Here is a 15,625-nt window from a genome sequence, read left to right as displayed (position 1 = left end):
TCCACCAGTCCCAATGAAGCCATTCAGCCGGCATTTATTGGCCTGTTTGGTGCCTGGCTTTGGCACACTACTGATCTGAATCTGAGATGTTTCTAGAGCTGTAGGGAAACTAGAATTCAAAATGATTGCCACGAAATTCTGCAGGAGGATTATCCAAGAAAGACTCTTATCCTAGACATTAAAGAACCCATTTCACATGGTTGTATAGTAGATTCCTTTCTAAGGCTATGAAGGTTGTTGTATGCTTGTCTTTACTGTAGCATCCATTTGTCTGTCTGTCTGTCTCTCCTCTATGATATTACTTCTTTAGCTGTCTAGTGAAGGACTCCCTTTGCAAAGACAGATACTGAAATTAAGACTTTTAGAGTTATCTAGGTCCCTAAGAGGCTAAAGTGACTTGCTCCCTGTTGTACTACCCATATATTTTAGAACTGACACACACAGATGTACAAATGAATAGTCACTTCTTAAAGATTTTGGTCCTCTAGGGAGGCTGCCTTATCTCTCCTATAGAAGAAAGGGGCTGGACTTAATGACTTCTAGAGCCCCTTTGACTCTGAGGTTCAGTGACCGCCTTATCCAGTGTCCTCGTTTTACAGAAAAGCCATTGGAGCCAGAGAAATTCAGAGATTTTTCCAAGGTCACACAGCTGGCAGAGCGAGAATTAGAACCCAGTTTCCTGACTTCTCGCTCCTTCCACAATATTATTTCGCTTCACGAATACATACTTGTGCTAGAGTTACTGTACTCACTTGGTAACTTGCTGTGACAAATTTTTAATCTCAGGATTCTGTTTTTTACCTTGTTACTGTTTGTCAACACTACCAACCAGTGCATGCTCAGGGAATATAAACTAATTTTAATATTAGCCTAAGCTAAACCTAATTAGGGAGGTAAATATTATATATAAAGCATTCTTGAATCAAGTAGAGAATGCCTTTGGTTTATCAGATTTTCTGTACCTCTACTTTCCCTTGAATAGCAAGGATAAAAGGGACTTACTGTAAAAGGAAAGAATTTTTTTGTTTATTTTTTTTTTTTTGCAGGAGGTCAATAGTACAGTGTTAGACTCTCATTTCTGTATGAGCAATGACATTTTAGATATCTTGAATTAGATGTCCTATAGTCACCTCACATGAATACATCCAAAACAGAGTTCCTCTTCTCTCCCTCTGCCCACCCGGAACCTTGTCCTGTTCTCAATTTTCCTCATATCTTTGGGGGCTCCATTATCCTCCCTGTGATCTAGGTGGGAAACTAGACTCTTCACTCCCACTCACTGCCCATAGCCAGTTGATTGTCATGTCTTGTTATTTAGATCTTAACAATATCATATATATGTATATCTTTACATATATATATATATATATATGTACATATACATGGACATAGAAGGGAGAGAAGGCAAACATATATCTATGTACAAGCACATATGTGTTCATATATGTATTTTGGTTTGTATATATATGACTATGTGTTCAATGATTGCCTTGTGTCAAATTCCTCGTGACCCCGTCGACCAATGCACACCAATAGTGTGCATGAGATTTTCTTGGCAGAGATACTGGAGCTGCAGGGGGGCTTTTCATTTCCTCCTATGGTGAATGAAGACAAAGAGGTCCAGTAGCTCAGCCAGGGCCACACAGCTAGGAAGCTCCTCCTGACTCCAGCTCTCTCTCCTCTGGGCCACCAAGAGGACTCTGCATGTGTGTGACAATGCGCTGTATATACTTACATACACCTCACACGCACAGACATATCTCTGCACATGTACACGGACGATGCACACACCTGGACTGCCTTCGCTCCCGGCTCATGTAAGCTCTTATGCCTTTTTACCTGGCTATTTTAATGTCCTTCTAAAAGGGTTCCCAGCTCAATTCTCACCCTCCTTGATTCCTTCCTCTACTCAGCTGCCAAAGTGTTTTTCTTACAACCCAACTCTGACATTGTTAGCCCCACTCCTAAGTCAGCAAGCGCGTGCACGCGCACACACACACACACATGTGATTCAGTCACACTGGTCTACTTGCTACTCCTCTAACAATACACTCAGTTTCCTGTTTCCAGGCCTTTTGCTTATATGCTTAGAATGCTTTCTCTTCTCCAGCCCTGCCTGTGAGCTGCTTTGCCTTTCTCTAAGACTCAGCTCAAATCCTACCTTCTGCAGGAGTCCTTTCTTAATCCTTGTCTCTCTTGTTTGCTTCTCTCTTCCTTCCTTCCTCCCTCACTTCCTTCCTCCCTCACTTCCTTCCTCTCTCCCTTCCTTCCTTCCTTCCTTCCTTCCTTCCTTCCTTCCTTCCTTCCTTCCTTCCTTCCTTCCTTCCTTCCTTCCTTCCTCCCTCCCTCCCTCCTTCTCTCTCTTTCTCTCTTTCTTTCTTTCTTTCTTTCTTTCTTTCTTTCTTTCTTTCTTTCTTTCTTTCTTTCTTTCTTTCTTTCTTTCTTTCTTTCTTTCCTCCTTTCTTCCTTCCTTCCTTCCTCCTTCTCTTTCTTTCTTTCTTTCTTTCTTTCTTTCTTTCTTTCTTTCTTTCTTTCTTTCTTTCTTTCTTTCTTTCTTTCTTTCTTTCTTCCTTCCTTCCTTCCTTCCTTCCTTCCTTCCTTCCTTCCTTCCTCCCTCCCTCCTTCTCTCTCTTTTCTCTTTCTTTCTTTCTTTCTTTCTTTCTTTCTTTCTTTCTTTCTTTCTTTCTTTCTTTCTTTCTTTCTTTCGTTCTTTCTTCCTTCCCTCCTTCCCTCCCTCCTTCCTTCCTTCCTTCCTTCCTTCCTTCCTTCCTCCCTCCTCTCTCTCTCTCTTTCTTTCTTTCTTTCTTTCTTTCTTTCTTTCTTTCTTTCTTTCTTTCTTTCTTTCTTTCTTTCTTTCTTTCTTTCTTTCTTTCTTTCTTTCCTCCTTTCTTCCTTCCTTCCTTCCTCCTTCTCTTTCTTTCTTTCTTTCTTTCTTTCTTTCTTTCTTTCTTTCTTTCTTTCTTTCTTTCTTTCTTTCTTTCTTTCTTTCTTTCTTTCTTTCTTTCTTCCTTCCTTCCTTCCTTCCTTCCTTCCTTCCTTCCTTCCTTCCTTCCTTCCTTCCTTCCTTCCTTCCCTTCTCTTTACCTTATTCTCTTTCTCTCTTTCTTCCTCTCTTCCTTTCTTTCTCTTCATTCCTTCCTTTCCCTGGCTTTTGTCTTAATACTGTCTTAGAATACATTGACAAGTATTGGTTCTAAGGCAGAAGATTGCTAGGAGCTAGGCAAATGAGGTTAGGTGACTTACTCAGGGTCATACAACCAGGAAGCATCTGAGGCTGGATTTGTACCCAGGACCTCTGGTCTCCAGTCCTGGCTCTTTAGCCACTGAACCACCTCACTCTCCCTTTTCTAATCTTTCTCAGGATGTCTGCCTCCCCTTCTGATACTACCTTTTCTGACTACATCTGATATCTATTTATTTGCATATTCTTTACTCATTAAAATTAGACCTTCTTAAGAGCTGGGACAGTTATTATTATTTTGTTTTTTAGTATCACTACTACTACCACCACGATCACTAATACTATCACTCTTTACTATGATGATGATGATGATGGTGGTGGTGGTACCTTTCCTTCTATTCCCAGTGCCTTGAATATAGTAAGTACTCACCTAAAACACTTGATTGATTAAAGGTTAAATCATATATAGCCACATGACTTTATTTATGAAAAAACATAGAAAATCCCCAAAATGACTCTACTATTTCTGCCAAGAAAACCCCAAATGGTGTTACAAAGAATCAGACATGACTGAAATGCCCAAACAACCCAAGACAAAAATACTCTAGGATCACAAAGGTGATACTTTATAAGTAATACAGTGTGTAAAACCCTGGTTTGGAGTCAGAAAGAACTAAATTCAAATCTGATATAGCTGAGAGACCTTGGACAAGTCACTTCACCTTTGTGGTCCTCAGTGTCCCCCTCTGTGAAATGCAGCATCCCAATAACTCTCTCCCAGCATTGCTGAAAAGATAAATAATGTCATGAAAAACTCACAGATTTTTGGTATGAAAGGGCACCTGCTAATGTGACTATGTGACGCCATCGTAAGAGACTTACAGTTGCTTTTGGTTGACAACTCAGCTACGGGGTGAAAAGAGGGTGATGAGAATGTGTCTGGAAGGAATGACCCCTTTTGATGGATGAACAAAAGGAACCAGCACATCTATTTTTAAGCTGGGCTCAGGAGACCTCAAGTAATTAACATTTAGAACTGAAAAACTTACATGTGCATGCATTGTTCTGGTTCCTGGTGCTATTTATTTGCATTTTTTTCTGTTTTTCCCCCCAACTCACTAATCCTTCTGACTAAGGGCTTTCTAGGGAGCTGGGCAGGCAACAGAGAGGGGACTTGTCTATAGGGTTTGTGCAGTCTTGTCTGCCCAAAGGCATGCTTCCCAAGACACTGCCTGGAATTCAGAAGGATAACTTCATCCATTAGGGTTATGGCTTTGATCTCTTGTTAAAACCAAAATCTCTTTGGCAGGGATCAGACCAAGCTGTTATCATTCCTTTACACCAGGGATTCTTCACTTTTTGTGTGTCTATCATGGCAGCCTTTGGCAGTCTCGTGAAACCTATGGAACAATTCTAAGAACAATGTTTTTAATTGCATAAAATAAAATATATAGGATTAAAATGAATACCAAATATATTGGAAATAGTTCCAAAACACTAAAAAAAAGGTTCAGAAATTAAGGTTAAGGATTCCTTTTTTTTACAGCCTAATATTAATGAAGGATCTCACCATGCATGAAAATAACAAAAGACTTTGTGCTTCTGGTGGGAAGGGGATATAACATGAGGGGGAGAGGAAGAGACTGGAGGCAGAGCATTCCCAAAGACAAACTTCATTTATGTAACAATACTGAGCCTCTGCAAAATGGTGAAGTAGGTGAAATCAGTACTTCTGGCTCCCAGCCTTCCCATTTTATGCCTTTTGTCCATCCAACATCACCCTGGCAAAACTGAGGCACTCCGTGCCTTCAGCTTCTCTTACCCTATTGAAGTATTCCATTCAATAAATGCACATTATGATGTAATTGATAATGAAGCTTACTATGAGACCCCTCATGGAAGTATTTACATTTGAATGGGGGACAAAGTTAACCTGTGATTTTGGGATCTCCCTGATCTTCCCATCCCCAGAAAGCACTGCTTTAATCAGATTTATTGACTTGAATTGTATTGAATTTTAGGACTTTAGAGGGCTGTTGAATGTCCTTGGTAGAATCCATCCCTGATGTCTTACTACCACGCTAGTGTGCTTCATTGGCAGTTGAAAATGGGTCAGAGGGCCAGACAGGAAACCATCCACTCTGACAACGCCAATAAACCATCCTAGCATAGCCTTAGGATGTTGATGAATTTTTTGGAGTACCCAATATCTTGAAGTGGCTGCCAAATCCTTTGTCTGTCAATTATAACAAATGGTTTATTGAGGTTAACAGAATCCGCATGGAGCTCTTTTTATGGTTTCCAGAAGTTTCTCTGTATCTGGCCTGCATCAAAGACCATGTTTGTTTACATGGTTGTGATGTGAAGCTGGATGACCATTTTCTGGTTTAACAGCCAACTTGGAAGAACTTTGACCAGGACGTTGGCCACTCTGAGGAGCGTGGGAGCCCAAGGAGGGCAATTTCAGTCAATTCTTTCACCTTTTATTTGAATGTGTTGAAAAGTGGCATTTCTGAAATCTTCAATTATTTCTTCCTGGTTTACTTCATTGTTAGGGAGTAAGAGAAGAAAGGACCAATGGAGATGTGTATATAGCCTCCCTCCTTCCATGAAGATCTCATCAGAGTCTAGCAATTACTGATTCTACAATAAACCACAGGATCAATGTGCATCTGTGTTTTTCATTTTTTTTAAGGTTTTTCAAATCTTTACTGCAGACCATCTAATTCATCTCTGCTACAGAATGAAAACAAAACCAAGAGGAGGGAAATCCTGAACTCAGAACTCAAAAGGAAGGAAAAGGTGACAAGAGAAAATTAAACTCCTACAATCAGAGGAATGAATATATAAGGGTTCATTTCCATAAAATGGCCTCTGCGAATCATTGAGGAGAAGCAAGGCCCTTGATTTGGATGAGTAACTTAGAAATAATAGCTATGAAATTTGACCAGTGTATTCAGAAATCAGGAGCTGAAAAATAAGCAGACCCTTTAAGCTTGTTGCTTCTTTTAGCAGGCATCCCTAGAAATTCTATTGACTGACAGATCATTTTTCTATTTAGCTTGAGGTAGCAAATTGGCAGTGGGTAGGAGAGTAGAAATGTTGGGGCAATAGAAATTATGCAAATGATGCTTTCTAGCAAGGGGACTTTCAACCCCTTGAGGTCTTTTAAACAGCATTAATTCTAGAAATTAGATACAAAATTTAACTTTTTCATGCTAATAATGATTTCATAAGGAAAAAAAAAACTTGTTAGTAAAGGTGACAAATATGAATTTCTATTGAATATTTAAATTCAGGAATCTCAGTGCATGCCCCAGGGAGATATTTACCCAGCCAATGACTCTCTGATGTTATTAAGAAGTAATTTATTTGAGAAAGTCTCCATTCATGAGTTTACTTAAGAACAATATCTGCTTTACAAAGGTTTGTATTCTCAGTATAGCAAATATCTAATTTACAATGAATTTTGGTTAAGATTTTCATTAAGTTGGTTCAATAGCATTGGCTAATTTTAATGTCATTTTTATGAGATCCCAGTCTCCCATTTCTGGAGCGAGGAGAGGTAGAGAATATAAATAAAAACATCAATTCTCCTTCACTATTGAGTTCTTTTAAAATTTTGAGGTATAAAACAATGAGCCTTAGATTTTTATGGTAATTGCTTAGAAGTTGTAGACATTCATTTAAAAAAATAAGATAAAAAATGATCATGTTGTACAGTATTATCAGCCCATGAAGTAATTCTACAAGATGCATCTACTTTCGATATTCTCAGAGTGCACTGGACTGGAAAGGAGGCTTCTGCGGCAAACTAAGGAACACTAGAGGACCTTTCTTTGTGGTGTCAAGAAACTGGAAATTGAAGGGATGCCCATTAATTGAGGAATAGCTGAACAAATTGTGGCATATGATTGTGATGGAATATTACTGCGCCTGAAGAAATGACAAACAGGTTAATTTTAGAAAATCTTGTAAAAACCAAATGAAATTATGAAGAACTAAACAAGCAGAACCAAGAGAACATCATAAACAGGAAGAGAAATATCGTTTGAAGAATGTCTGATGTATTTCCACCTCCAGAGACAGAAATGATAAACAGAAGGCATAGTTTTATATATACATATACTTGTTTGTCTAATTATGCCTTTTCTAATGGTGGAATTGGAGGAAGGGAAGGAGTTAACTAAATTCTAATATAACAAACAAATTAACTAATTAATTTTTCAGAAAGATATCATTAGCATGGGAATATTGGTGGGAGGAAGAAAAAGAGGCAAAAAGAAAGGAATCCTCTTAGACAAGCCATGGGTCAAGGAGCTGACAATTATGAGAAGTCAGGGAAGTGAAAGGATCCAAAAGACAGGTAGATAAATAATTAGATTAGGTCAAAGTATGAGACATGAGAGTATCTCTGATGACATGAACCTTAAAGTAATTTGCATTTATTCTCTACCAGGGAAAGAACTGATTCCAGGTTAGAAAATGTCCTGAGCTTGCAGGCATAAATACCTAAATCTCTGATTCTAGGTGGGACAGTACCAGAAAGTTCCCTCTCATATCCATCTTCCAGTCAGCTGAAAAATTGATCTTCCTAAAGGACAAATCTGATCATGTTAAACTTCTCTTCAATAAACCCAATTATTTCCTTATTGCCCGTAAGATCAAATATCAAATTTTCTATTTCCTGTTTAATGACCTGAATAACTTGACTGCCTCATCCCTTTCCAGTTTTCTTATACTTTACCCCACATATTCTGTGGTCCAATGACCCTGGCCTCCGTGGTCTTTGCACAAGACAAATCCATCCCCATGGCTGTCCTACATGCCTGTAATCCTCTGCTTCCTTTCTTCCCTGAATTCCTTGAAGTCTCAGCTAAAATCCCCACATCTACATGAACCCTTTCCTGATAGTCCTCAATGCTAGTTTTTCCCCTCTGAAAATTATTCTATATTTATAGTACATAGCTGTTTACATGTTGTCTGTCCTATAAGACTGTGAACTCTGACTTTTGCTTATCTTTGTATGCCCAGGACTTGGTCCAGAGCCTGGCATATAGTAAATAAATATAAATATTAATAAATATCCCCTGGCAGACTGAATACCAAATTATCTTACAAACACGATACCAAATGAAAGTCATTTGTTTTAGGTTTTGATTTGGTTGCCTGTGAGTGACAAAGAGCCATAGAGAATAAATGTATTTGCCAGTCTCACCAATTCAGTATCTCCATAGTCCAATTTCAGAACGACTTTCAGCAAAATCACCAGGTCTTTTTACCTCATCTCTCTATAGGTGCAAAGCAATCACCCAATGAATTTGATCAACCTTCAGAGACAGACTAGATTGCTTAGGATCTAAACGCCAGTTTTAATGCAACAATATGTTTATTTGTGTTTCACTCTTCTCTTTAGTTTCTAGAGATATTTTGGTCTTTCTTAGAAAGCACAGACCTCACATCTTTGTAGCCAGGGTTTATGAAGAAGTGATTAGAGAGGGGCAGCTAGGAGGCTCAGTGGATAGAGAGCTGGTCTTAGAGATGGGAGGTCTTGGGTACAAATCCAACCTCAGACACTTGCTAGCTTTTTGACTTAGAACAAGTCACTTATCCCCAATTGCTTAGCCCTTATAGCACTTGGAATTTAGTATTGCTTCTAAAACAAAAAGTAGGACTTTTTTTAAAGAAGTGATCAGAAAACAGGTATTATTACAAAATTATGATGCAAATGTCCATTAAGGTCTGCTTTTCTGGTCTCACTGTATAGTATGCTATGGAAATGAGCTCAAAGATAAAGGTTCAAGGTTTGAAGCTTGGTTGAAACATGATTTATAGTCTACGTAAGATGTCTTCTGCTATTGAGAAGGGGGCGAATCCACATAAAAGATCATGTTTTGTTGTCAGGTTGCTGTTATGGCTCTGAGTTTTGCAGTCCATGATGAATTGTGACGTAAAGTTTTAAATTTCAGTCTTTATATGGCACATTTTATCTGTCATTTGGCAGCCAAATGCCTGCCAAATGCTGAACAGATATTTGTGATTTAGTGTTTCCTTAAAGAAGGGCAAGAAATATGTCAAGTTTTTGGACTCTACTTCATATGAAAGTATGTCTTGACAATTCTGAGTAACAGTATTAGAAGAGCAATGTTGCAGTAGATATTTCTTGGTCTGCCTGAGACACAAAAGTGGGCATAAGACTCCTAGAATACACTCTGCACTTATCAAGTATAAGGTTTCTGATCAATGGATCTCACTTACACTGACGATCTTTTCTAAATCCATTTAGCTCTCAAGAATTTGATGCCGTGGTCCCTGGGGACCACTTGGGTTTCCTTTCTTATTTTTGTTGGTTTTTCTCTGATCAAATGAAATTTATTAGTGTATTGGGAGATCTCAAATTCTAACAAGTATGGACTTAGCTAAAGAGATGGCAGTCTTGAGCCCCTTCTGCTGATAATACGCTCTATCATATTCTGGCATTTGTCTTTTAACACTTTAAGGACAAGAGCATGAAAGTTGGTTTAATTCAGTGGCATTTGGGTTGCTATTTTTGAAACCTATGTTTGTTCTGAACACCAGTTAGAAGGAAATGGCATACATTTCCCTCATACCTAGCCTAGGATTCTAACTGTGTTAGGTCTGGGACAGTGAGGAAATCAAACAGACAAATTCAGCCTAGATGTTCATTTTCCCCAACCTGCTGAATGTTTTTACCTTCATGTCAGAGTAGAAATTATGTTAGAGGAGGTAATGTCTACACTGATAGGAGTTCCTTATCTGGTACTTCCTTATACAATTGTAATCAAAGATCCAGATCCAGTCTCCTTCCCCTTCTCATCTCCTAGTCATCCCTAAATTGATTCTCACTGCCACTTATTGGCTGGCAGGTGCTTGGAGTATCTCCCCAAGGCATCTTTCCTTTAGCTTTTAAGTTTCCATCCCTATTTAAATACAAGTTATAGCCAATCCTGAGTGTGTGGATATGGTGGTTTAAGTGGATGGTCCTGAGTATAGAAAGAAAATAAGAGTAGTTTCTGACAAAAACAGGTAACAACTGAAAGTACCACCAGTCATTTATACTTTTATTTGACTGAAGGACCTGGGGGCAAGTTTTGGTAGGTTAAGGGAAGGAAGATGATAAGATTATAAATTTAGAACTAGAAAGGACCTTAAGACTTTAGAACCAAAGCCTCTCATTTTTTATAGATGAGTAAACCGAGGAGCAGAGAAATTAAGTGATAGAACCAGTCACCACTATATGAGAAGTAGAGTTGGTGCAAGGTCTTTCTGACTCTAGGGCAGCTAGTTGGTGAAGTGGATGTGCAAACTAGTTCAAATCTGGTCTAAGATACTTACTAGCTGGGTGACCCTGGACAAATCACTAAATCCTGTTGGCCTCAGTTTCCTCATCCATAAAATGACCTGGAGAAGGAAATGGCAAACCAATATCTCAGTGAAGAAATCTGCAAATGAGGTCATGAAGTCAGACACAACAGAACAACAATTTCCTGACTCCCAAGTCTTATTCTCCATGCATCTTGCCATGGTCTCATTCCATCCTGGGCAACTGGGACAAAAGAAGATGCCATCAAAAAGAAGAAAAGCGCTGAAGAATAGCTTTGTCTACATAACAATATTGCTTTGTCATCACTTTTAGATCTCCATCTATGGTTGAAGTAGTCCCCCATTTGCAAAACAATAAGATGAATGAATGCTTCTCAGACATACTTGTAAACCTTTCCCTTTCATAGAAGAAAAGATCCAGGACTGAAACAATCCTGTCTCTGGCCATTAGATATGTGATGCATATGTATTTTAGTATTAAGTAACTTCTCTATTCCCCATCTGGGCTCTAATTCTGTACCACATGTCACCTAACAAGGTATCTTCCATTATTCTTTTATTCAGTTCACTGCATGTTGTTCTTCCTGTCCCTTGAAAATTAGCCTGTCTGTAATCAAAAATCACTTCCACTCACAGTTCAGTGCACCTACTGTAGATGTGACAAATGCTTGTTTACTGGACTGGTAATTGGATTAAAACATTGAAAAGAAACACAAATATGAAAGGTAATGAAAAATGAAAAAAAAATTCCACAGGCGTAAAACTCAATACAACCCAAAGAAATTAAAAAAACCCTAATGAATGAAAGTGCTATTAATAGGCATCATCTTTCATTAACAATGCTCTAGAGTGTGCAGGCCTTGCCATTGAATTGCAAAAGAGATTTAAGCCCCTCAGAAGACAGAAAAAAGGTTTATGAACAGTCTTTATGAAACGATGGTCAGGAGAATGGCTAATTAGTTTCAATGTATCTTTGGGGCTCTGTTGGCCACTGGGCAGTCCTATAAATCTCCATGATGGTTGGATACAGGAACAGTAGGGACAGCTCAGCTGCAGTATTAAATTATTTAAGAGGGAGAATGATTCTTTGTTTTAAGTTTGGTTCTGGCTTTTCAAATAGCCCTGGCCAGAAGGAAGTGAAAGCATGTTCTCATGTGTTCCCACTCTGGTCAGAGGGCTATAAGTAGTGGGAAGAAGGCACACCAGCTGAAGTTAGTGTAAGATTTAAATTAATATCCAATAACTCCAAGTATTATATTTTATAAATTTTATTAATAATCACTTTAAGTAGAAAGAAGATAAACTAAAAGAAATAGAAGTTCAACCTAATTATCTAACAAACAGTAAACCCACATGTGTAGATTCTCCTGGCTGGCATAAAGCCCCCTTTTCCCCAATCAAGGGAAAAGAGTGAAAGGTAGAGCTATGCAAAACTTATAATCTCCCTATCTTATCATGTAATGTGAGAGGGAACATGGGAAGTTGGGATTTAGAGTTCTGGGGAGAAAAATATGATTATACATTAGAAAAGACACCGAGGTTAATCTTCCCTTGGTACCCTATCTTGTGATTTTAGGAGACCCTCTGGGGAACCAGGGTTATCACTACTTCCATTCTCAAAAGTGAGCCAGGGACTTTATTCCCAGAAAATGATTTCATAAGAAATTGCTTCTGACAGCCCTTGTTTGTTATTGTTAAATTATGAAGTGAAAATAAAATTAAAAGAATATCTGTCTGAATAAATGACCCAACAACAAGACAAGTGAAATCATAACTCAAAGATAAACTAAGAACAAAGTTAAATATGTCATCAAGGAAACAAGGTAGAAGAGAGGTGAGTCAGGTTCTAAAGAAAACTAAAAAGAAAAAAAAGAAAAGAAGGAAGGAAGAAAGAAGAATAAAGAAAAAGGAAAGAAATCATAAAGAATAAAGGAGGGAAAATGGAAGGGAATCGAGAGGAAATATGCCAGTCCCATAAAGATTAAAAGCAGAAAATGAATTCTGGAGGACAAAACCACAAGCACAAACAGGTTAGTAGCTACTATTCAAGTTGTCAATCAAAAGTCCTCAATTAGAGGTAGAGACTTACCTTTTTGCCTAGGCAACCTCTTTATTCCTCCACCTTCATAGACCTAAAAATATCAATAGAAATAAAAAAAATTGGTTCTTTGATTTTTAAAAACCATCATCTTTAGAAAAGCCCCTGCAATAGTAGAATTTCCATTAAAAAAACAACAACTGCTGCTTATTTTTCTCTTAGATTTTAGTTAGAATCAAGGAAATGCATGCCAATTAAGCAGGTGGGCCTAATTCTCTGGGCTGCCCTCATAAAAACCTCCCCCTCCATACATCTGAACTGAATGCTGAATTGTAGACTGAAATAGGAAGAGGAGGAGGTTGAGGAGGTCTGTGTGTGTGTTTGTTTGTTCCAGCTCTCGCTAGAGTTTTTAAAAAAAATGTTTTTTAACATTAATGTATATAGGATGGACTTCCTTCCAGAACAAAGAGACACTTACCTTGGGGCCTTTGGGATACTGCCCACCCCTCCCACTTTTAAATAGAGGGGGAAGGAGAGAGAAAAATCAATGCCTTCATATCTAAGGAAAGAAAGGCAGACTGGTGGCTTAACATGGAGCTTTACTGGCACTCTTAACCCTGAATAACGCCTAATCACCCTATTCAGATGTTGCATCATGCTTAATGAAACCTGTTTCCCATACATACATTGTTTTCTTGTTAGAACATTTTCAATTCTTGGTCAAATAACACAACCTTGTATTAACAAAAGCAGTTTTGTTCCAGAGTGTTCAAAGCAATTCAGATAAGCTCAATGCAGCAAATATTTTTATGTCCCAATTCATTCGTATCATATCTAGTGAAATAAATGGAGATGGAGAGGTTTGTTTGCTCACTAGAGCAGGCTGGCTTCACAAAGAAATGAGATGTTGTTGTTTATGTAATGTTTTACAGAGTGCTTTCATATATATAACCTTATGAGGTGGACAGGTATTATTATCCTGATTTTACAGACCAGGAAACCAAGGATCTGAAGAGGCTGGGTGCCTTGACCAATGAGAGGAAATAGCAGGGTTGACATTCCTAACTTAGATCTTTTCATTCCAAAGCCACTGTTCTTTCATCTTCTTAAAAAGAATTAATTTTTATTTTTTCCACGTTATGCGTCAATACAAGTTTTAATAATTGTTTTCTGATATTTAGTGATCCATTCTCTCCCCCGACCCCTTCCATTCTTTCCAAGATGGCAAAGACAATAACATAAGTTGTGTGCATGTTATTACATAATACATATTTCCACATTCATCATATTGTGAAAGAAGATACATATTGCTTAGATTAGAGAAAAATTCATGGAGGAAATAAAGCGAAGAATGGCATGCCCAGTTACTCCTATCAGGGGGAGGATGCTTATACAATCAACCTTGCCATGTTTGTCTACCTGATACCTAACATGTCAAAATTAAAGCTTTATTCCTTTGATGAAGTCTAACAGGAGTTCTTGTCACCTGTTTAAATGGAAATATCCTGGAGAAAAGTCATGTCTGATACTGGATACTGGTATGTGTTTCTCAAACCTTTCCCTGGGAGTTGTTTTAGATGGAATGAGAAAAAAAGCATGAGCTTCCTAGGTGAGGATTTAGAGTCATCAAGATGGGAGAAAATATTCCAAAAGAGGTCAGGGCTAAAGGACCTAACAAAAACTCCATTTATGTCATAATTTTGCCTCTAGGGTTAGCCCTGCACGTGGGCATGGCCTGGAGAAACAGTAAAGCTGTGTAACTTAAGCTCATCTGTGAAACTTCCTCATCACAATTTCCTGGGCACTGAATTCTTTGATTGATGAGTTTATGGGAAAATCTGATAGCTGAGACTTGAAAGTAATAAAAGAGAACATTTGACAAAAATGTTCAACCTTTGTAAGGGAACTTTTCCCTAAATACTTAAAAAATACATTTTCCTCCCCAGAAATTGGAATGTATCTTTAATATTTAATAAAAACTTCTGTAACATTTGCACAATGGAATGAATAAAATGGATAACCAAACTTCTCTTAAGGATATTACATTTTAGATAGGCTGGGTAACCATCATCAGTCCTCAGAACCCTATGGTCTGTACACATTAGAGTGGCTGAATGGGCCACACAAGCACCTGATCTATAAAGCTCTCTCCTTTCACTCTGAACCAAAATTTCACTCCATTCCTTGCATGCCTGAACTAGGTGGACCAATGGAAAGGAGATCCTTCAAATACTGACTTTTTTCATGTATTGTGGCTTGACCCTAATCTGTGGGTTTTATGACAAATGGCAGTAAGTTATTATGAAGTCATTCAAATCAATGAAAAAAAAAAGCATTTATTAGGTACCTCCCTTGAGCAAGGCACATTCTAGGCACCATTTTAACAAAAGCACTTTAAGGCTTGCAAAGCACTTCGTAAATATTATCTCATTTTATCCTTACAACAACCCTAGGAAATAGGTATTATTTTATCTCTATTTTATAGATTAGGAAACCGAGGCAGACAAAGAGAAGAGGTTAAGTGATTTGCCCAGTCTCACAAAGCTAATGAGGACCTAAAGTTGGATTTGAACTTGAATATTTCTCACTTTGGGTCCAGTACTTTAACCATAGTGCCACCTCGTTGCCTTATTTATATGAAAACAAAAAATGGGATTATCCCACTTTTTATACATTCTCTTGAGGAATATAGCTTGTCCACACCAAAAGTAAATATAAAGGATATATGAATTAATAGAAAGCAATTTCAAGAGGGAAAGAGAAATGAAAATGGACATCAGATAGGTTTCTTATTGATTAGGTGGCACTTGATCTATTCTTTGAAGTAAATTAGGAATTTTTTTAGGTAGAGATGAAGGAATGAACTCTAGACATGATAGACCACTCACACAAAGGTAATGGGAGGTGGAAGATGGGATGGTTTGGAAAGAGCAAAGCTAGGAAGAGAATTTAAGAGAGGCAATCTGAGATAAAACTTTAAAGGTAGACATGGTCTGTAAATGGCAAATTGAGGATTTTGATTTTAATCTTAGGGACAGTAGGGAGCCATTGAAAAGTTTTGG

The 15,625-nt window shown here is 38.0% G+C and overlaps 1 protein-coding gene across 1 annotated transcript in view; it reads right to left on the bottom strand.

Annotated features, from left to right (window-relative positions):
• CELF2 (CUGBP Elav-like family member 2) overlaps positions 1–15,625 on the bottom strand; it is a 969,858-nt gene that overhangs the window by 716,364 nt on the left and 237,869 nt on the right. The window contains exon 2 of the mRNA XM_056800816.1: positions 12,615–12,657. The gene's annotated coding sequence lies outside the window, so the exon portion shown is untranslated. The remainder of the gene's footprint in view (positions 1–12,614; positions 12,658–15,625) is intronic.

This window comes from Monodelphis domestica, chromosome 5 (assembly GCF_027887165.1).
Source record: "Monodelphis domestica isolate mMonDom1 chromosome 5, mMonDom1.pri, whole genome shotgun sequence".
In the NCBI taxonomy this organism is placed as follows: Eukaryota; Metazoa; Chordata; class Mammalia; order Didelphimorphia; family Didelphidae; genus Monodelphis; species Monodelphis domestica.
This window is presented reverse-complemented; position numbering and strand designations above follow the sequence as displayed.